The sequence below is a fragment of the Perna viridis genome, chromosome 12 (assembly GCF_037379345.1).
Source record: "Perna viridis isolate PV_CMFRI_1.1 ecotype Kerala chromosome 12, ASM3737934v1, whole genome shotgun sequence".
In the NCBI taxonomy this organism is placed as follows: Eukaryota; Metazoa; Mollusca; class Bivalvia; order Mytilida; family Mytilidae; genus Perna; species Perna viridis.
Window position 1 is genome coordinate 13,993,145 of NC_142456.1, and position 22,807 is coordinate 14,015,951.

At 33.6% G+C, this 22,807-nt stretch overlaps 1 long non-coding RNA gene and 1 pseudogene across 2 annotated transcripts; both read right to left on the reverse strand.

Annotated features, from left to right (window-relative positions):
• Positions 1 to 4,487: 4,487 nt before the first annotated feature.
• LOC148601300 (uncharacterized) lies at positions 4,488 to 22,807 on the reverse strand (annotated as a pseudogene). Its single transcript, XR_015917324.1, has 5 exons — positions 22,692 to 22,807; positions 17,816 to 18,357; positions 10,067 to 10,182; positions 6,207 to 7,387; positions 4,488 to 5,851 (listed from the first exon to the last, which is right to left on the reverse strand). The product of XR_015917324.1 is annotated as an uncharacterized LOC148601300 (transcript).
• Positions 14,248 to 17,805, reverse strand: LOC148601301 (uncharacterized). The gene is made up of 3 exons (XR_015917164.1): positions 16,703 to 17,805; positions 15,697 to 16,346; positions 14,248 to 14,401 (listed from the first exon to the last, which is right to left on the reverse strand). It is a non-coding gene; the product is annotated as an uncharacterized LOC148601301 (long non-coding RNA).

Sequence of the window (22,807 nt, forward strand, 5' to 3'; positions counted from 1 at the left end):
GTGCTAGAGGTTGTCTGGCAAGCTATTTTCTGACTTGGGATATGGAGGAACGGAATTTCAACCTCTTACATTGTAGGAGTATATCGTTTCAGTGCTCTCATAAGAAGAATATGAAAATTTGATCTCGCGCCGTATAAGGATTTTAATTTCAAGTTATTGTTCTACGGAGGTGCACGTTTACTTAAACTAAATAAATGGTCCGTGAAAATATTAAATTATGCAGTACTTAAAATATTCTATGCCAAGAAGAAACAATTCTTAAATCGTTAAGGATTCTTCAAAACATGACCAGTTTGAATGAATTCAATAATACTTTTTATATACCTTCAATTGATATTTTGGACGTTAATAATCCTAACTTCGAAAACTATTTTCAAGATACCAACCCAAAAGAACTCAAACTGACTAAGTCTAACAGTAACGGTACTCGTACACCTTTTCATGCTTTATATATTGCATTCGAACTAAAATTTATGCCAAAAGATGTTTTTTATTTTCCTTTTGTTAATTTCCCATTCCTAGAAGGTGATGATTGGGTCTTTTTACGGTCTTGACTATCCTTACGGATCTCGCACGACCGCCTCTTACGAGGATTCTGCTAGTAATGACAGTTAGTAGTAGAAGGTAGTGGAGCCCAGCCTTCGGGATACCTGACCGAAGAACTCCGTCAGAGTATGCTACTAGCGGCTGGGCTGCTGTGTTGGCGCTCTGGCCTACTCCTAGACCCCACGTGGTCCGAGGGCTTCCCCCACTCTATTTTGTAGTGATGACTTCAATCTAGTTTTATGGTCGTCATCATGAACTCGTGGGTCGTTATGGTGTATCTATCTGACCATGAAAACTGATTTATTCAAGGGGTCATAGTTTTCCTTTCCTCGTTTGTCTACCCCGGACTTGACTTCTTAATAACAACTCGGCGGGTGTTTCTAGAAAAGCAGAGGACGCTTACCCTACCGGTGCACTTGGTTCATGCTCCCAGTTTTTAGTGGAGTCCGAGTTGCTCATTTGCTTTTGTTACTTTGTATGTATGCTTTTAGTTACTACATGTTCTTTGTTGTGTATGTCTGTTTTCCATGTCTGGTCTTTGTCCCTGGATTACATTCTTTTGATTAAAGAACACGATGAAAGAACAGTTCATTTGGAAATTTTCCGAAGTTTGGTAGATACTTTTTTTCTAAGATAACAATTTTCTAAATCATGTAGCCAAACTATACGAGTTATGTCCCTTTACATGGAATATGTTATGTAACTGGAAAATGGATTATTGATACCAAATAATAACTGAACAGATATATTTCCATACCACACATGATCATGTATCCGAATCTAATTTATATCATAATTTTATTTACTTTCAGGTTTATTCTACTACTAGATCATGTCAAAAATCAATCAGAAAAATAAACATTGCTTATTGGCCCTGTTTGTTACATTTGCAACCCTAACAGCGAGGATAAATAGCAAACCTTATAGTTGAAGTAGACTAAGAATCTCATAGATTATTTCCCATATGTATAAATATATTTAGAATAAAAGCTACCACTCTCCTCCGCAGACCTTTATTTCAGTTGTGTATGATAGGACTTTACTTTGAACGCAGAGTGATTTGCTATCAATATCATTGTTTTCATTTGTAACGTTTGCATTCACTGACCACAATAAATATATAGTTTGTGTTAACATAATATAGTTCCCCCGTTCTAAAGGAACATTGTTTTTCAAAACCTAGATAGTAAATAAAGGGGAACAACATGGCCTGTACGTGAGACAATCTACGTACACAATGTAGTGAACGGAATAAAATACTGTATAAGTATTCATTTTCCTGGTCGATAGAAAATCGCTAAAAAAAAGTACCGGGAAAATTGATTTTTAACACTATAGAAGGCTTAACATTTTTTTTTGAAACAGCGAAAATTGCTATCCGCGAATATATTCACATAACGGAATCTACGAAAAATAAACAAACACATAAATAAACAAACAACAAAAACAACAACAAAAAACGGAGTGGCTTCATTTGTCTAAGAAGGGTAAGCATGACCTGCTCCACATATTGCAAGTGAGTACAGTCCGGTTATAGTCTAGCAGCAATAATGCGGTTCCTTGACACAAGTCACAAATGGAGCCCGTCAAAAATGTATAAAAAGGATTTATATCTATATTTAACTCCTTGGTCAATGTTGTCTGACATTTGCTTACATGTGTTGTGCCTCAATCTCTTCTTCTATTTATTTTGAGTTGAAATTATAGAAGAAAATCCCAAATTTTCGATTTCTTCGGTCGTCTGAATATAGCTGGAATATTGCTGCTTAAACCCCAACAAACAACAAACAAGAAACAACATCGATTTCTTCGGACATCGCAATCAATTACCTATTTACTTTCACTTTACAAACCGACTTCGTGACGTCACATCTCAACCACCGATAGGCGCGGGAAATTCAAATTCCCAGATTATAAATCGCGATGAATTAATTTAGAAAAGGAAATTATTTTGTTTGAATTTAATTTTCACGAACATTTCAAAAATTAGTTTCGATATTTATGACTTGCACAATAACATAGTCTTCTCCTTTAAAGGAAATCAAACTTATTACATCCAGCATTACTTTCGGTCATTTTGCAAATTAATATAGAACTGTGTACTTACATTTTTTCTTTATGTACTTCAAATGGTGCATAAACTTAATCTTAAAATTATTCTATGCGCTTTAAAAAAAAAATAAAACAACATATGGTTACATTAAAACATTTTAAGGTCAATGTCTCGTGTTTTTATCTCATTGATAAATATTGTTATTTTGTTGCTTTATTTTTGTTTTGGGTTCCGGATTAGTATTTTTTTCACGTAAATTGTTTTCTTTTGTATGTTTACATTGTTTCTGTTTTTCACACCTTGTTTTATTCTTTCTCTTGATATATACATGCAAAGAGTTATCAAGGGAATCAAGGTCACAGCGGTAATCAAAAGAATGTAATCCAGGGACAAAGACCAGATATGGAAAACAGACGTACACAACAAAGAACAAGTATAAACTGACCATTTGGAAGTGTGGAACAACCTGTATAGGTGTCACTTTCAATGTTATACCTTTCTCAACCTGAAGTTGTTTCAGAATGTTTCGCCTTGTCATAAACTGAGCTTCATTAACTTTTTTTATTTTAATGGTCATTTGGTTCGGAATGACCGAAACTTTCATATCACCGAAAAGATTCATGGCAGTGAGTGTTTGTTTCATGTGGTTTCGTCTAGTTTTACTTAATGTCATTAATTTTGCTTGGTCAGACAACTCTTGAAATTTCATGTTGCAATCTTCTGTAATTTTCTGTATTTCCTTCATTCCTATTAATGTCTGGCAGTTTTATGCATATTTCCTGATCAACTCCATCTGGCGTAGAATAGTTTGAACCAGATCTCTTTTGCTCTGAAGGACATGTAAAATATATATTTGTTATAACCTAAATTTGTTATAATTATTTGACTGTTTTTTTTATTCAAGTGTAAGTACTTGTAAGAATCAGGCAACATGGGAAAAATCAGATACATCCATGTCAAACCACCACTGATCTGACAATAAAATATCACTTAAGGATGCATTCTCTATTTGAAAAGACATTATTTGATCTCTGCATCATTAGATTTGCTCAGAATTTTTTCGATAGAATATTAGAAAATGAGGCATTTGATAGAGTTATCTGCCCTTGGAATGTTCATTTTCAGTGCACTTCATTAAAATTGTGACTCAATTGTCCAATCTTGTTTGTTTTCCTTGATTCTGATCGTGCAAATAGTCAAATAATACTATGAAAATGATGGGTTTTTTCTTACCATGTTTCACCCACTGCCTGATTCTTCCAGGGACTGACACTTAAGTAGCAGTCTTTATAAAAATAGACAAGAGACGATTCATTCATATCAAAAACTCATCGAATTCAAAGTCCTAGTTTTTCATTTGGTTGTTGGTAAAAATTATATGATTGTACACGAAATTGACACTTTGCAAGAGTTATCGTTCTTGATTTTGTTTGATATAGCTGTTTTGTATGGGAGATAAAGTGCAGATCTGAATATAGAAATGATTATCGCTATGTAAAAATATAACATATGTAGTCCGAATTTTTTGTGGATTTTCATTTAATGACCAAAACAATTATCCAGCATGTAAATGCCTGCTGTTGATGCGAATCAACTACTATGCTGCATATTGTTCAATTTACTTTAAGTATTTATGTTAATGTAAGGCAAAAAAGTCGTGTATACCTTATTAGACTATTATTGACTAAAAATTGCTTCTCAGGATTTGGACTTACAAATTGACTGTCAATATATAAGCATTACTTTGCGAAAAAAAAGACCATCAGATGACACATTAATATCGCTTTTAGACCTTCCTGTTTGTTCACATTTTCAGAGTATCATTAAATTTTCCGAAAGAAGTTTTTATTATATGAATGCGATTAATAAATAATAATTGAACAAATTGGAACTGGTTGAAGAATAATCAAGGGAACCAAGGTTATACCGGTAATCAAAAGAATGTAATCCTGGGATAAAGCCCAAATAGTGAACACAAATTTGATGTTCAATGACGTATGTAATGACTCCACATATTTTAAGTGATTAACAGGCATTTGAATATCAGCTTTCATGTTTAATTTCTGAAATGGTGTACGTAAACAATAGTGGAACTAGGCATGTATTTTATATTTTTATAAATATTAACATTATAGTTGTTGAGAATGCATTAGACCACAGTAGTAAGTTAATACAATAACCGTAATTAGTCATTTACTCTCTCTCTCTCTCTCTCTCAAAATGTTCCAAAAGATTTTCCACACTGTTCTGATTGAGGATATGAATAAGTCAGATTATCGAACCTATATTGAAAAAAGAAATCGAGAAAGAAGTAGTAGATTGCAACAGCAAGAACTTTCCGCTTAAGTTACTTTTAATGACATTTCATTTCAAAAAGAGGAACTCAAAGGTTCCAGCCAAAAGCCTTGTTTAAGAAATATAATAGGCAGTGCTAAAGTTATCGACACTCCTAACGTGCATATAAACACAAGAAAAATTAAGCAGGCACACGAAATAGTATCTCTCTCTCTCTCTGTTTCATCGAAAACAAAACAGATTGGAAGAAATTGTATGACAGTTGAAGGACAATGTACAGGTTGCACTATTTTATCATCTGGCCGAGGGATAACTGTAAACTAAGAATGTCTTGTTACATGATGCTAATGACATAACCATCGTGGATGATACCAGGGTCGCTGTCTTTAATCCAAAACTTCAGCGCATCTCATTCATTGATATTGCTACATTTAAGATCGTACAAAATTGAAGACAAGATATAGAATGACAGGAAAACATGCAGTTAAAGGGAGTAAAATATTATTTTGCTTACATTTTGATGGGTTATATAATCAAACCATCACTCTTATCTTTCTGAATGCACCAACATTTCAAATTTGAACATGCATATTTGAGAGAAAATATGTCCACCAAAATTACCCTTCACCAAAACATCCCAATTAGCGGTAGCTTAAAACCGTTTGCATTAAAATAAAGTAATCTAGTTTCACATGAAATTCAAATGAAAATTTCACATGAAATGCATGTGAAGCCCTGATTCCCACAATATGTACGGTAACTTAGGGAAAAAAATCTATATTTTTGAGTGAAAATGACAAAATTTTGCCTTCATATCTTTCAATACAGATCACCAGTATAATGAATATATGTTTTGTCTCAATTGTCTTTATAGACATCATCCAAATCCATAACTGGTCACAATTAGTTCTCATCATGTTTACGTCTTTCTTCGGTCAATGGTCAAATACTGTTAACCTAAAAAAAAGACAAAAGATTACTATAAAACATTTGTATCTTTTGGTACAAACATCGAAAGTTAACCGAAATATATTTTTTTGGTTATAAATGATTTAGATCTATTTATATCTTGCATGCGATAAAAACAATAAAAGTTTTATGTTAATTCAGTAATGTAATGTAAGAAAACAATGTAGAAAAAAGAAATATTTGTATTTGATGGATTAATTCTAACAGTATGTATACGAGCAAAATGAATCGATTTCAAGTGTATTTACATTAACATTGATATCATGTCAAAAGATAAATGCTTAAAAACATTTCATGATATTATGAACTTTTTATATAGATGAGAAATTCAATGTTCCACAACCATCATATTGTATAGAATATCTAATAACGATACCGCTCCATTCCACAAGTATCAGTTGCTTGCTGTACTGATCAAAGTGAATTGCAAATGGTTCATTCAATCCATCACCTTTGGATAACAGCTCTTTCTTTGTCTTCCCGTCAGATGAAATTGCCAGTACATTTCGGGATCCTTTCCCGACTAAGTAAAATGTAATATGGTCATCTAAAGCTACTCCAACAGGACGTCGCAATAACTGTTCGTCTTTTAATTTGAAGAGCAGTTTATATTTAGAATCCAAGACGTTTACAGTACGTGTTCGAGGACATGAATAACACACACAGTTGTTTCCTGCAACTACATGAGAATCACCACTGACAGCGTTATCTCCAACAATAACATCTTCCTTTTCTCTATCGATGCTCAGTTTGGATAACCCAATTTTTGGCGTGCAGAATATAATGTTACCATCCTTACAAGTTATTTCGCGATGTTTGCTTCTTGTATTTATAGTTTTTGTTATTTCAAAACTAGATAAATCAACCATGGAGATAGTTCCAGATTGATAATTAGATAACGCGATACGGGTGTCATCGACAAGTGTAACATCATATGCGCCTATCAAATCAACAGTTGAAACCAATGAACCGTTTTTATCTAACAGCTGTGCACAATTGTTAACATAAACAACTATAAATCGGCCATTCAGTAGTGTGCAACAACCCATGTAAGTGCCAGCTTCAATGTTGTACCTATTTACAACATTTAAATTATTTGGAAAACTTCGCTTTGTTTTTAGCTGAGCCACTTTGACTTTCTTAGTTTTAATGGTCATTGTGTTCGGAATGACTGAAACTTTGATATTGCAGAAAAGGTCCATCAAAGTGAGAGTTTGTTTGCTTTCTGTCGTTTCTTCTAGTTTTACTTCAATGTCATTAAATATTCCTTGGTCAGACAAGTCTTGTAATTTCACGTTGCAGTCTTCTGTAATTTTCTCTATTTCCTTAATTCAAATAAATGTCTGGAACTTTGATGCATATTTACTGATCAGATCCCTCTGGCTAAGAATATTTTGTACCAGATCTCTTTTACTCTTTAGGACATGTAAAACATCTGACAGCGTGTTTGATTTCTCTGTACATATATCATTGATTTCGGTTATTGTATTTTGTTTCATTTCCTCACTATGGCGAAATAATGTGCTTTGTTATCGATGAGTGTTATCAGTTGTTTTCTCATTATTTCTAGACCGCTCAATTTTTCTTGGCGATGTTCTGTTGCTTCAGAAAAAGGATTTCCCGTCTAGGTAAGCTCAGACTTATCATTTTCATACGCCAGTGACGATTTGACATTTTCTATTACTTCTTTCAAAACTTGAGTACCAGTACATCTTTTGTGTGAAGTTGTAATACATTCCATGCAAATAGGCATATCGTGGTCTTTACAGAAATACTGATACTTTTCATCATGATCGGAACATATGAGTTTCACTTTCAAAATAAAGGGAGGTAACTTGCAATAATCATCAAATGGTATAGTAATGTGGTCCATCGAGTATTTCGCCACTTTGTGACGTCGACTGCAGGATGTACAGAAGGCCTCCTCGCATTCTGGACACCAGACCGCAGGTATGGACGTCTGTTGGAGTTTTTCGCAAATACTGCACTGTTTTGACATGATTTATTCTTAAAAGAAAACAAAAGAACTCTCATGTTGTAGAGTGGGGGTGCATGGTACGCACAAAGAACAATAAGTCATCACTCATAGGTGATTCTGAAGTATAAGTCAGGTAAGGATGCATTAATCTTGTACAAGAATGATGGTAAATTCTCACAAAAGGATGCACTGTTAAAATGAAAAGTGAGGGATTTGGAAGGGCGATGTGGACAGACGGATCTGAGAAATAAACCCGAAATTATGTATTAAATTAAGAACAAAAATTGATGAAAGAGCCAATTTTGAAGAAAACTTGAGAATTGTTTCTGATATAAGATGAGACTTAAACACTTTTAAATTTATATCTTTGAAGCGCTGTAATTGACATCAAGGATATCAATATTCGAATGCGTTCAGAGTCAAAGGCAGATATCTATAACGATAATCTGTGAAAATATCTCAAATACAAAATACATTAAATTATGCGGGTGGGTACAAAGGTTTTAAAGTTGGTGAATTATTAACAAGGAGGACTATAAGTTAAAGCTGCATTAACTGCCAAATTTGTTCAGTTCTTGGTTCTACTGAATTTGGCTGATTCAATGAAATAAGTTTGTAGTAATGCAATTAAAGCAATAAATGTTGATAATACCTACAGAATATTGCGAAAACAACGTTTTTTAATCAAGGAAGATTGATAGCTCTGATCTAATTATTTTTCGCCATTACTTCCGAAAATTGACGAAAGGACATTCACCTGGGTTAAAAATGTTTTTACCTTGGTAAAAAATAACAATAATGGATACACAGGTAAGCACCTGTCTTGTTTTCATTTCATTTCATCTATTTCTTGATTAGATTTCAAATAAATAATGACCATATTTGAGTCACATTATATCACAATACGTTAATTCCAAAAGGATCCTTGCGTTGTATTCGAATTTTTTTCTTTTACGGCTTGAGTCCGTCGGTCTTCCTTGCCGTTGAATAACCACTTTTGCCTAGCAATCAGATTTGTTATGAAAGAAGCGACCCTTACATCACATGCGCGGATTAAGGTCACCAGAAGTCACATGCATACGAACTTATCTAGGTCGATTTTTTGTCTTGCAAGACAATAAATATATAGACACCTATTTCATGTATGTAATGCATTTTATTTGTGGATATGAAATGAAATTGTACAAGAAAAGTACAATTTAGTAGAAATGATTCAAATTTCATAAGAAACAAAAATTTACGAAAATGACAGCAAATGCAGCTTCAAGCACTAGGAGTTGACTAAAAGTTGAACTTATATCAACTTCTCATGAATGGACGGCGATAACTATTTTCTACATGGAAATAAAATTGACATCCCCTTTCAAATGATACTTATACACATGTATCCTGATAGCTGTTCATATTTACGTTGTAAATAATAAAGAAATCAAGTGAAGAGCGTGGTTAATTTGTATAAAGTACTGCAACTAGGATTGATATTTCACTGTAATTTTATTGTTTGGGTTTGTTGCTAGCATTGGAATAATAATAAATACGTACAGAACAGAACTGGCAATCTTGGTTAGAAATGATATCGCAATTTTGAGTTCATAACTCAATGCTTCCAGTTTTTAGTGGAGTCCGAGTTGCTCATTTACTTTTGTTACTTTGTATGTATGATTTTAGTTACTTTATGTTCTTTGTTGTGAATGCCTGTTTTCCATGTCTGGTCTTTGTCCCTGGATTACTTTCTTTTGATTACCGCTATAACCTTGGTTCCCTTGATTACTCTCTCATTATTATCAGAAGCGGACATTTATAAAGAATGTGTAGAAAAGACAAAGTAACAAATAGATGTGTTTTACATACATATGGAGAACTATACCTGGGTTTTATATCTGCTTTCAGTATTGAAAATGTCTTAAGGCACTTCAACCATGGAAAGTTAACAAGGAAATACATTTTGTAAAATCCTGGTTCCCTCTCACTATCAATACCGACAATAGATAGGAGAACCTTAGTTTATACAACATCTTAGGTAGCTAACCATGAATAAACAAGGAAATAAAATACTGGTCCCCTGTTACTATTAATTTTGTCAATAGATAGCAGTGGTGTAGCTATAGTTATGAATGTTCGACCAATATGAGACAAGCGAAGTAACAAACGATTTATCGCGAACACCTTCATTCCCAAACAACACACAGCAATAACAATACATGACATCTTGAGAGACGGAATACCTTAACCAGGGATGCTTCTTTAACCACAAGGGAGACAGTTTTCTCTTAATACCACCAATATCTCTGAAAGTCAAGATTCCAGATTTATTCCATTTAAATTTATCAAATATGACATCCTATAGATAGCAAAAAACGTACATTAACGAACTATTGACAATAGGACAATATGCACTAGATTTGCTTTCACCGTTGAAAGTATTCAGTTTTTTAACGTTTGTTTCTCAATTCCAACAGTCGAACACAGCTGTCCACAAATTTCAATAGCAATTTACTGATGCGAACGTTAGGTTCGAAACACGTGTCCTACGTCATAAATTGTGTTAACCTCGATATCCTTCAGCTTGATGACTTCATTTTACTATTTTTTTAAACAAGATAAAACACACGAAGTCAAATGACACCCCTGGCATGGACAGTCTTAGTGTACTCCCCCCCCTAGAAAAAAACGATTCGACGATGCCATTGAGATTATCCCCTTAATTGCGAGCGGTGGGCATATTGGCGCATATGCATATAAAAATTTTAATTTTACGTGCATGTACATGTACATAGTCTTAACCTTTTTGAATTAGTTTGTCTGAGGGCTGGGGGGGGAGGGGTAAACTTCCACTGTAAATATAATTTATATGGTCGATGATGGACAATTTAGAGTTGATTCCTATTTTTAATATGTTTCAGATATGAAATTTGATTTTCCCCAAGTCAGCGTATTTTTGTTAAAGTTTTAATTCTCCTCGATTGCGACTATTTTTAACTGATTTGACTATACTTTTGATAAACGTAGCTTATGAGACTTTAGGTCCGAAACACGTGTCCTGTGTGACTTAATTTTGATAACCTCTGGCATATCCTTTATGACTCTATTTTATTCGGTCTTGCCTCGAATTTGTCTTTGCCCTATGGGTTGTGAATCTGGATTATTCCTTAGTATTTTTTTCACTATAGTTATAATCAAAATTACCGACTTTGAATCCATATTTTATGACAATTAAAAAATGGCCGGTCATTTATTTTAGAACAATGATAGAAAATGGTACATACCTAAAAGGGAAAGAGAAATTGTCTACACTTTCCCAGCTAGTCTCTATGATAAGTATTTTGATATTGTTTCGGCTCATATCATCTCTCGATATATCACCAATATCAGGGTAAGAGGGGCCATTTCTTTTCAGGCTTTTGTTAGAGGACTGGCTTGATGAACAACTATCACTGTGCCGTGACTTGACGGATTTGGCATTGATTTGTCTGAAATTTCAGTGGATGCCACTTTTGACTCCGTAGCCTGATCATCTGAATGGACATAGTCATTACTTGTATTATCTAGAATATCTATTCGTTTACGGAAAAGAAATCTATCTTCTAACAAGACTGCTGCTTTCTTAATTTTTAAATTTGTGCGGAAGTATAACTTTGTAACGTTTAAAATCAAAACAAGTTAGGAAGAGAATTGTGATAAATCCGAAAATACTTCAATTGGTAGCATCTCGTTTCAAATGGCCACAGATTCAATATACAATAGACCCGCCATATGAACATTCATACTTCAGTTTTTCCCTTGGCTATAAAAAAATAAGACCACCACCCCCACTCACAGGAAAATGTTGTGCACGCAGGTGTTTCGCTGCGTCAGTGGTAGCTACGCCACTGGATAGGGCAATATTTCATATTTAACAACAGTTTATACCACGTAACTGTGGTATCTATAGGTAATCAACGGTAATGATAGAAATAGTACGAGTACATACGAACTTCCTGATAAAGTTTGATCAACTTTAAAAAATTGTTCTGGTCATCATATATTGATTTATCTTTTTTTTAAACTTAAAATTGATATTTGTTTCCCCCATTGTATATTTCTTTTTTCATCTTTATCCTAATAAATCGTGTTGAACACATACTTTTTCGTACTTTTTTCAGTATATCTCTTGTGATTATACATTCAGATTGATTAAAGAATAAAACTGAGTTTATTTGAATTATAAATGAAGAGATGGTTTTCGAAATAAACTAACAAAATTATCAATTTCATGTTAAAACAATAAACCCTTTTCTCGTGCTTCGTGATTTTCGATTTTAAGTTTTTTGATCTTTTATTTTTTAGTTCAGTCTTTGTATAAGATACAATTCGTATTTTATAGTGTACATGGAAAGTTTGAAGTTTTCCAGTCCTTTATACATTTCTGTGTTTTCCTTCTTTGACTCTACGTCTTTTCTTCCTTCGAATTGAAGCCGCGTGCAGATACGGGTGTCAAAAGAATAGGCCTGCAGCAGCGCTAAGCTTGTCGAAAAAGGCGACTAAATAGTGCTCAGAAACCTAGCCGGGGTCTAGGCGCTCTACCCACAGAGCAACTGGGATGTGTGCCCCAGGTGGTGAAATGGGGTACCCCTGGCGTGTTACATGCTGGAGTTTTCAGGCTATAATACGGAAAACCTGGCCGCAAACCATAGTGGTGTACCGTGTTGGGAAAGATGCCACGTTCCTCGCACGTTAAAAACCCTGCTGTGGTCTTCGATAGGAGTAGGAACCTTTGCGCTCCGCCACAGGAGGCTATATTGCCCGACCCTACCCATCCCTCCCTTTTATCTTGTGGCAATCAAAATTTGTTGACGCTATTATCCTTGTGTCCCATCCTTTTTTTCCATTTCATCATCATCATCATCATCATCATCATTTCATGTTCATTTTATCATCCATTTCATGTTCATCGCCTGAATATAGCTGAAATATTGCTGCTCGGGCGTTGAATCCCAACAATCAATCAGTCAATCAATCCTTCGAATTAACCGAAGTACTCACTTTGTCTAACGAAATCTACATGTTTGAGTAAAATGGTCTATTTTCCGAAAAGTCAGAACTGTCTGTTTAAAATATATAATCAAACGCTGAAAACAGATGATTCAGGTAAACCCTGAGGGCTTTTTGTGCAACATTTCTATATGCACATTTCTTTGTCAGCATAAAACGACATAAACCAAGCATTCCAATTTTCAAGCTTATGAATTTTGTCAGCAATTTCACATAACACATTATCCAAGAACAGTGTATGTCACATATGGATATACATGTATTACGAAATTGAATGAGGTAAAACTACACGAAGAAATAAAATGCATGTCTTTATTTTTTTTGTATGAGTGAAAGACATTTCCCTCAGTGACAAAATTTTATTCTATTGATCGGATGGAAATTTATTGGAGAACATTGAATATTTTGAAGTCTTGATGCTTAAAGGGACAAAACGTGTAAAATAAGAAATGTTATTGGTTCCAATAAATATACTTGTGAATCACGTCCGTTTTAAGGTACTCTTATTAAAAAAATCATCGATATTCTAATACTTAAGAAAATCTATAAAAAAAAAGAATTCGGAAAATTACTCGCAACAAATCAACATACATGTAGTTAAAGACAAATTACAATGTATGGATTACTGAGACAAAGAGCAGACTACACTTGTATTTAAATGCTGCTGACGAAAGATACACCCTGAAATACTTGTACACCAAATTTATTATATATGATTGGCATTTTTGTAATTAGATAGCTAGCAGAAATATTCCTGCTTATAAAAAATTGCTCTTGGTGCGAATGCACTACTCTGTTGCATACTTTCTAACTTACTTAAGATATTGACATTGATTTTATTAAAGACCAAAAAAGGGCGTCTTAATTTAAAAAGACTATAAATGGCTACAACCTTCTTTTCATTGCATCAGTATCAGCACTTGATGAAATGAAATAATCTACAATGACTGTGTAAACAGCGTGAAAACGACGACAAGAGGACAACGTGATATCGTTGCTTCTACCTTCCTGTTCATTCACATTTTCTCTGTACCATGAAATATTCTGAACGAAGTAGTTTTTATATTAATGTTGTAGGAGAAATAGATTATAACTAGTTGCAGAGATTAACAATTACGAGGAAAAAAATGCTGTTCGTTAACGTTCAAACTGGCTCTACATAGTTTATCTCATGTTAAAGGTTAATGATCTTTACAAAATTGAATTTAAATGTTCAACTTCGCGCAATTAAAGGTGTGTTGAGCAAGTTTATTGCTAAATAAAACCTCTTAACATATTTTTTTTTAGAAACTTTGAATTAATTCCACTCAAACGCCAGTTAATATACTGTACCGGTAAAATCAATGTGGGTATAATAATCCATTCTTACGGCTATATTATGCCTTTAAGGTCGTTGCCACACTCTTTCGAACTAAACGGCCGCCATATTGGTTTCAAGTTGACTAGCGTTCATGCATGTATGAACGATCTGGCGGAGTCGTGCAAGTATGAACTTTCTGGGAAAGACGTTCTTGGCTAATCAAACACGACTATAAGCATAAAGAATCTTATGATTAGAATTTTTGCTAAATAATTCTTCTTAACATATTTCTAAGAAACTCCGAATTAATTTCATTCAAATGCCATTTAATATACTGGTCAATCGAAGATTGAATATACCCTTAGAAACCATGTTATAGAGTAATCAAGGGAACCAAGGTTATAACGGTAATCAAAATAACGTAATCCAGGGACAAAGACCAGACATGGAAAACAGACACACACAACAAAGAACACAAAGCAACTAAAATCATACATACAAAGTAACAAAAGTAAATGAGCAACTCGGACTCCACTAAAAACTGGGAGCATGGACCAGATGCACCGGTAGGGTAAGCGTCCTCTGCTTTTCTAGAAACACCCGCCGAGTTGCTCATAAAAAGTCAAGTCCGGGATAGACAAACGAGGAAAGGAAAACTATGACCCGTTGAATAAATCAGTTTTCATGGTGCTGATGGATACACCAGTAGGGGTCCAGGATCCTTAATCTTTGTACAATTTTGAGCTTGTCTACGTTTTGAGCATATACTATTTAAGTACCATTCTGCTTAAGAATCATGCATTCTCAATTTGGTCTTTTATGACTCAAATGTAATAAATACCCGTTGAACAAATCAGTGTTCATGGTGCAGATGGATACATCATAACGATCCACAAGTTCATGATGACCACCATAAAACTTCTGCAGTGATGACTTCAATTGTGTAGCAACATAACCTTTTTTCAGAAGCCTATTTGTTAGCGTTCTAGCGCGATACAAAATCTTCATTTAGTTTTATATTTTGTTCTGAATGAGTCACTGATCACATAACCAGTCTTGGTTTTCCATTCAGTTACGACTTTTTTGAAACCGACGCCAGATGTCTAGAAAAAGTAGATGTATTTGTTTTGTTCATTCTATTGTTTTAGAATTAAAACTTGACCTTATGAAAAAATAACATTAGGCTTCTAGTAATACAGAAAACGCTTATGCATATCCCGTTGAAAGCACTAACACTATAGCGCGACGTTTCTAAATAATACATAAAATGGGTTTACAAAAAAATGTAACAGAAATATTGACATTTATTTTCACCGGAATTGCGTATGGATATTCGTGTACCTCGAATGTATGACATATTTTAAGAATATTAAATTAAATATAAACTAAAACTCGGGATCAAAAGCGTTCTGAAAATGCAAAGTCATGGCATTGATACAAGAACAAAGTCATTAACATATTAGAAACAAAATCAATATTAAACATATCTACTTCTGCTTAAGGATGAAATAAATCTAAACTCACCAGGTTCCTAAGTTGACATTTTCTGAAGGTTTATTTTCTGTAATGGTTTTGACCACTTTATTTGAAAAAAGATAAAGCTGTTATTAATTATGTTTAAGGTAAGTTAATTGTTATCTATTTGAGTAATTGAACAACAACAATTGTCAGATTAACTAATGTTCGGTTTAGAATAGGATTATAAACGTTAAAGCAATTTCACTATGAGGAAAAGTCCGTAAGAAAACATTTTTTTTTCTGAATTCACAAAAACTAAACATACCAAATTTTAACATGCATATTGGAGAGAAAACATGTCCATCCAAATAACCTTTCACAAAAACATTCAATTTAACGGTACCTAAAAACCGTTTGCATTAAAATAAAGTAATTAAATTTCAAGTTTTTCGCATGAAATTCACGTGAATCGAGATTCGCATAACATGCATCGCAAGCAAATGAACAAAAATAATCACTTAATTTTTGTGGGAAATAAGAAAACAGACTTTGGCCATTATAGCATACATATTTTTTTCAATACATATCAACATTATATTGAATGGATATTTTGTCTCATGCTTTTACTGACGACACCACCCTAACCCATAACTTGTCACAACGAGTTCTCATCATGTTTTCTGTCTTTTTTCAAAAAATGGCCAAATACTGGTAACCTAAAAAGAGACGAAAGATGAATATAAAACATTTGTATCTTCTGTACAAACATAGAAAGTTGAAGTAAATAGTTTCTCTGTTATAAATTATAACTTGTTTGTTTTCAAACTTATAAAATTTATATGTAAATTCAGTTCATGTAATGTTAGAAAGCAATGTATAAAGTAAAATATTTTTATTGGATTAATTAGTCCTAACATTATGGATATAAGCAAAATGAATCAATTTTAAGTACATCTACAGAAACAATGATATCATTTTTTGAAGAGAAATGCTTAAAAATGATTTAGGACGTTACGAAATTCTTCCATTAATTAGAAATTAAATGTTCCAAATATAAAAAAAATATACAAACCAGGTTATTGTATTGAATATCTAGTAACGGAACCTTTCCAGTCAACGAGCATTAATTGCTTGCTGTATTGATCAAAATGAATCTTAAATGGTTCATTCAATCCGTTTGGATAACAGGTCTTTCTTTTTGATTCCATCAGATGAAATCGCCAGTACATTTTGTGATATTCTCCCAACTATGTAAAATGTCATATGGTCATCAGAGGCTACTCCAGCGGGATATGTCGATACATTTTCATCTTTAAATTTGAAGAGAAGTTTATATTCAAAATCCAAAACGTTTACAGTATGTGTAGAAGGACATGTATAACACACCATATTGTTACCTGCTACTACACGAGAATCATCGCTTACAGAATTATCTCGAAAAATAACATCTTCCTTCTCACTACCGAAGTTTAATTCAACTAACCCCTTTCCTTTCGTGCAAAATATGATGTCTCCATTTTTACAAGTCATTCCGTAAGGTTTGTTTCTTGTATTTACAGTTTTCATTATTTATAGATAAATCAACCATGGAGATAGTTCCAGGTTGATAATTAGGTACAGCGACATGGGTATCATCGACCACACTAACATCACATGCGCCGTCCATGTGGACAGAGGAAACCAATGAACCTTTTTCATCAAACAGATTTGCACATTTGTCAAATCGAACAATTATAAATTGGCCACCTGGTAATATGCAACATCCTGAACAAACACCATTTCCAATGTTACGCTTGTTAACAACTTTTAAACTTTTGGGGAAATTTCGCTCTGTCTTTAGCTAAGCCTGTTTGAGTTTACTTGTTTTAATGGTGGTTGTTTTCGGAATGACTGAAACTTTGATATTGCCGAAAAGATTCATTGCTGTTAGCGCTTGTTTTTTTTGTCATTGGTTCCTTCAAGTTTTATTTCAATGTCATTAAATTTTCCTCGGTCAGAAAAGTCTTGAAATTTCAAGTCTTTTTGTTATTTTCTCTAATTCCTTAATTCCAATAAATGTCTGGAAGTTTGATGCATATTTCCTGATCCATTTCATTTGGCTAAGAACAGTTTGAATGAGATCTCTTTTACTCTGAAGGACATGTAAGACATCTGTAAGTGTGTTTGATTTCTCTGTTCAAATAACATTGATTTCTGCTATTGTATTCTGCTTCATTTCCTCAATGTGGCAAAGTAATTTCTTTGTTTTGTTATCGATGACCGCTATCAGTTGTTTTCCATTTTCTTCTAAATCGTTCGATTTCTCTTGACAATTTTCTGTTACTTCAATTAAAGCATTTTCCGTCGCGGTTAGCTCTGACTTAATATTTTGGTAGGCTACTGATGATTTGATATTTTTGATCACATAATTCAAAACTGGTATTTCTATACACTTTTTGTGTGTAGTTGCAATACATTTCATGCAAATCGGCTTATCGTGGTCCCTACAGAAATACTGATATTTTTCATCATGGTCGGAACATAACAGACTCATATTCAAAATGAAGGGAGGTAACTTGGAATAATTATCATATGGTATAGTACTGTGATCCTTTGATAATTTCGCCACTCTGTGATGACGACTACATGATGTACAGAAGGCTTCCTCACATTCTGGACACCAGATCACGGGTACAGACGTTTGTTGAAGTTGTTCACAAATACTGCATTGATTTGGCATGATTTATTCTAAAAATAGAAGATAGCAAATCGTGAGTCATATTGTTTGTGATTTAAATGCTTTGAGCAACATGGAAAAATATTTTAGGATTTGTACAATTGAGTTTATATGTAGTATCCAAAGGCATTTTGTATTCTGAACATCTTATTTATGAAAAGTACCGGTAAAACTCCAGTAACACACGACTATAACTCATATTTGTAACTAATGGCTCTAAAGAGCCTTAATCGCTCTCTTGGGTTGATAAGCAACATTCTATTTTTGTAAAAGCGGCCATGTGTTTTCTAAGATAAAAATTCCTAACTTTCATATTTAAGGTACAAACATATTACGTTCACTGAATTCAGTCGAGTAATATAATTGGAATAGCAAAAAACGTAGAAAAGGGCAGTATTGCCAATAACCATTCACATATTGTCTCTTTGTCTGTTTTCCATGTCTGGTCTTTGTCCTTGGATAACATTATTTTTTATTTCCGCTAAAATCCTGATTCCCTTAATTAGTATTTCACGAAAACTGGTGTACAAGTAAATCTCACCATTCTGAACATTTAACCTGTGTCAGAATCTGGCTAAACCTAACGGTTTTTTGCGAAAATATATTGTTTAATCCCTATGTTCTATTTTTTAGTAACGATAGCCATGTTTTACATGAATAAAAAAGTCATTTTGTGCAGCAATTAAACCCTTAGAAACAATCACGCGAAGGTTGGTTCCAATCAGCCCAGTTATATCCACAAAAATTGCACAAAAAAAAATACGAAAAAATGCAAAATCTCCTAAATCCGTCAATGGATACTGACGAACATTTGTACACAGATACATCTAATCGTGCCTAATATTTGATTTCTTGTCACAATTTGGCTAAACCTTACTTTTGGAGATATTTGCAGAAAAAACTACTGTTTGACCTTTTTGTTCTATTTTTAGTAACGGTGGTCATGTCTTTTTCACGGATCATAAAGATCAACGGTTACTTTTTGCAGAATATTCTAAGAAACAAGCATTCCAAGTAATGTTTTGTTAGGAGAAGATTTTTGAAAATGTGACCGCGGACGGGCGTTAAGCTTTCCAAAATAATAATAAAAAAAAACACAAAAAACTTGCTTACCGTTATCAATTTTATTTGTAGTGCAGGATTTTGTTTCTAACCCGAATTGGTGTTAGTGTTGTGAGGTCATATAAGGGTGTGGCCTCATAGGCATTGTATTTATAAAATTATACATCTAACTTTTGAAGGATTCGAGGATATTATTAACACTCACCATGCTGAAATGTTTGAAAAAATGTCTAGATTTCGATATTTTGCAAACTTATGCAAATTGATATGCAAATTAGTTGCATCTAGGTGCTGATGCTGATTATTTTATATAAGTTAAAGGTAGGTGGTCACGGGGTGGGAAGGATGGGGTGAGGAGGTGCTGGGAGGGTGGCTTGGCATGCGCGGGAAATGGGCCTGTTGCCCGAAAATGGTCATTTTTTTGGTGATTATTGGTCATTTTTCACCGGATGTGGCGCTCACCAGGGGAAAGACAGTGTCCAAAGTGCAATTTTTCCAATTCCTGTTCCCTCCGATGGTAATTCAAGCCATAAATTGTTCATTACAGTCGTAAGTTGAAGGTAAAGGGTCCCCAGAGGAGTCACTCATGAGAAAAAATGAGGATTTTTTGCAATTTTTGGATTCAGATTGGCCTACAACCGGAAGTGGTTAGTATATGGGGTTGACATCATGGGAGTGGTGAGAAACATCATTGTTCTGTGGAAACCAAGTGAAATAAAGCACTATGAATCCATTCTGCTGTTGTTAGAGGCCGAGAATTGAGGTCTACCCCTCAAAAACTCGCAATCTTTTGTGGCCTTCTTAACTCATGATCTCTTGTTCAGTTGTCAAGTCCCAATTTTTGCTAAAACTCTATATAATATAGCCTCATTTTAAAACACATTCACATTGCTTGCATATGAAATCAAATTGTGGTTTCCAAAGCCAAAAATAAAATTATCAGAACTCATAAATCGGAAAACAGCCCATGACCGTAATATTTCGGTCCAATATGGTAAGGGTTAAGATGGTTCATGAAACCCAGGTTGCATTGTTAGGCAATAGATTTAGCTTAATGACTTTTGAGTTTCCCGGTGCAAACGTGGACATTTTAGAATAGAATTTTATGACACTTTCATAAATTCTTTATGACATGACTCCATGGTGCACATTCCATATTTTTCGCCATTTTAATTACTTTTAGGGTTTCCTGATGCCACTATGGACTATGTAATTAATTGACTATGGGAGGATGTCTACTTTAACTGTGCAACGCCTGATGGATTTTATGAAACTTTCAAAAGTTCTTTTCTACATTAAGCCATTGTGGAACTCCTATTTCCTTTTTCCATCCGAAAGACTTTGTAGATTTCCTGATGCTCAACCCCGACTTGGTCGACCGGTGGGGTGAGGGTGCTTTTTCAAACCGCAGCTTTTCTGTTTTAAGGTAGTAATAATTAATTTTCTTTTCATTAAAACCGACAAATTAAAAAAGGAAAAGACATTAAGGTGTCGATTAGATCAGGGCCTTTTTGTTTGTTGCCGAATTAACAATAAAAACAGGTTGCTGATTTAACTTTTGAGGTGCCGATTTAACTTGTCACTACTGTTCAAAACAATTAGATCTCCAACAGGAAGCTAGCAATTTTTGTACAAACCAACAATCTTGATCCGTGAGCAGTTCAAGAGAAAACTGTATAAAATTTAGATGATGACGTGTACAATGAATATACCTTATCGGTAATTTTACATTTTAGACCGATTTTTACGTGAAAGATCAATCAATTCTTCGTGACTTTATTCAACGATGTGTCCACACAAAAACAGTGGATATTCTTTTTTTTGTATTAGGTGGAGAAATGGCTTTATTATCCTCATAATATTCGAAAGTGTGCAAAATGAGATAGACATTTGCAAAATTTGAATATAATGAGTTAGTAAGTATTTGGTTTAAAAACTATAGTCAACATGTAAAAAAATTGGTAATGTTTATTTTCTCATATATAGGAAAAAAGATGAATAAAAATTATATGGCGAACTTCGTCCGCTGTAAATATAATCTGAATTGATATAAAACGTATTGATTATCTGCAAAAAAAATAAATGAAAAATACCGAAACCATAGCAGTTGGATGATTTCCCAATATTTTGCATGAAACAGACGAACGTTGTAAAAGACACATTATAACGAACCGAATAAGGCACCCACCATCTTAAAATTTATACTGATGGGTAGGCTGGGATTACTGTGAAAAAAAATTATTCCTTTGAGTCAGATTATTTTTTTCTCAGCCATGGATAGGAAAAATGTTTCATTCAATATACCCCCATTACTTCACAATATAGATTCTCAAATAAAAAATGACTGCGGCTGTTGCTGAAAAAAAGATTTCACGCTTGCACTGTTTCATACATATAATTGAAGAATAAAAGGTGGAACTTGATGGCAATATTAATGGTGGGTAGTATGGGTAGGAGAGCATTCGTACATTAATAGATGAAATACTTGTGAAGATAAAGATGTGTAAATTGCATACTAAGATATCCAAAAATATTCACGCCCTTGATGCAGTGGGTTCTCTCCTCTGTACCAACTGTTTTTTTTTTTTTTTTTTTAAAAAATGGAAATTTTCGCACGAACTTTTAAGAATTAAAATCATGAATATATGAGCAGAAAAAGGTACACATATTTTTTTGAGTTATTTTTTACAACAGTACTAGGCCTGACTACTTTTCCTTACAGTTTTAAAGTACATGATATATAGGAAAACGTATCTTTTGACATTGATTTTGAGAAGGTACCAAAAATTGTCATTAAAACAGATATTTGTTTTCCATTATGTTACCATAGCTACAGATTTTTATGACAAAACATAAGAGAGTATCAATCATATTCATGGATCATCGTAATGAGTGGATTTTAAAAATGTATACTTTATACACACACAAAAAATGCATTTTTTGTTTGTTTCAGTCTCTAAAATAAAGCTTTATTTATAAACAAATGTCATCGAATTTTCTGCAGGGGCATATATATAGAGTTGAACCTAATCCGGTAATAATCTAGCAACAATAATGCAGATCTGCGACACGTGGCAAACACTACTCACACTAGGTCGATATTCATGCATTTCAACTTTCATTATGTAAACTTAGTAAATCTTATATTGAAAGATATAATAGACCTGATTCAAAATGAAGAATTTTACTTCCTGCTATAAAACGATATATATTTGTCAATGTTAAATGTGTAAAATGGCATGTATGAGGAGAAAAATAAATGAGAGCATAGAAAAATACAAACCGCGCAAAATAAAGGACATACAATCCTAGATCCCGGTTGTAAGATATCGTTTGTAGGGTTGTTCAGTTCATGTCACATTATTTTGGGATTTAAAGGTTATTATCGACCATTTAAAG